The sequence below is a fragment of the Phyllostomus hastatus genome, unplaced genomic scaffold (genome assembly GCF_019186645.2).
Source record: "Phyllostomus hastatus isolate PE091 unplaced genomic scaffold, TTU_PhHast_1.1 phas_contig_29, whole genome shotgun sequence".
Classification (NCBI taxonomy): Eukaryota; Metazoa; Chordata; class Mammalia; order Chiroptera; family Phyllostomidae; genus Phyllostomus; species Phyllostomus hastatus.
This window is the reverse complement of record NW_025333835.1, coordinates 9304152-9305865: the sequence shown is the minus strand read 5'-3', so window position 1 is coordinate 9305865 and position 1714 is coordinate 9304152.

Here is a 1714-nt window from a genome sequence, read left to right as displayed (position 1 = left end):
CTAAGGGAAATAAGCTAGACACAGAGGAAAAATATTTCATGATACCACTTACAGGAAGCATCCAAAATAGTCATACTCAGAAGCAAACAGTATGGCTTTCAGGGCCTAGAGAGAGGCATTAGTCAAACAGAACCAAGTTTCAGTTGTACAAATTAAATGAGTCCTAGATATTTACTGTACAGAATAGTATCTATAGACAGCACTATTGTACTTAAACATTTGCAAAGAGGGTAGATTTTATGTTAAGTGTTATCCAAAAAATTCAGTAATAGTAAGTAAAATGGTTGGGAGGAAATTTTGGAGGTGATAGATGTAACTGTGACAGAGATTGGGGTGATGGTTTGATGAGTGTACAATTATCTACAAACTCATCAAATTATGTGTGTTAAATCAATCAAACCTCAGTAAAGTGGTTTTAAATATTTGACATTCATCTTGCAATTGAATCTCAAATATATACTTCTGTACTTAGAAATATGAATTTTCTCAATTGTTTACTGAGAAGATGACTTATTTGCCATCAGTCTTAAACATTTATTATCATCTTGGTTTTGATTAGAGAAACAGTGATATGTAAACAGAAAATTTGGTTATATGGTCTAGGAATTCCTCTAATTATATAAAATTATATAATAATTAAATGTAAATATGTAATTTAAATATAAATTTTTTAGAAATATGCATTTTTGAATTTTCTCATTATAACAGTACTATGTTCAGTTTTATTTAATTGTATTAAATCCTAACTTTGAGGTGTATAAATATGTGTGTATATGTATATATACACATACACACACATATATAGATATATATACACATATATATTTGCAATTTTTTAAAGTTTTAATGTACAGTTAACATACTAAAGTCATTCCAAGCAACTAGATAAAAGTAAAAATTTTAGTTCAAAATCCTGATTTGTCATGTTTAATATCACTATCTAGATTTTCAGTTGAATTTTTCCATATTTATATACATCTTGTTTTATACACAAAAATCAAAGTATATATGCTACTTTGCTTCATCCTGTATACTTAATTTGTGTACATGTGTGTTTAGGTATGTGTGTGTGTTTTCTTCTTGAATCATGCTCCAAACTAAATACGTAATTGCACATACATATCCCCAGAATTCTACTAAGGACAAACCATATTGAGGTCATGTTGTTCTTGCTTGCTATAATCTTCAGCATTATACTGTATGTGTAAAGTACATCACAACAAAATATCTTTTCCCTGGGTATCTCTTAGAGTACTGATGCATTGTAGTCAAGTGATTTTGCTTACTAGATACTTTTGAGTTTTCTCTTTTAAAATTGACCTTGTGGTATTGAATTGACCAATGCAAATTTGATACTAAATAGAAAATTTTATTTTCCACATGTTTATTAAATGGTATTACAGAGAAAGACGTGTCCAGATATAGAAGACTGACATATGACTTTACAAGTTAAACATAACACATATATGCATGTTAACATTTTTAAGTATTTGATTATAGACTGACTTTATTAGACATTTTCCAACTAAGTATTAGCTGCTGTTTCCTCATAACGAGGACTTCCTTTAATAGTCCTGTACTCCTAGACTAAGTTAACAGTTATGTCATCTAACATCACATAGATCTCTTCTAAAATTTCATTTTTGTTTTCTGTCATATATATTCCATTGTTAAACTTCTCCAGTGAATTATTTTTTTTAATTCAGATATATTT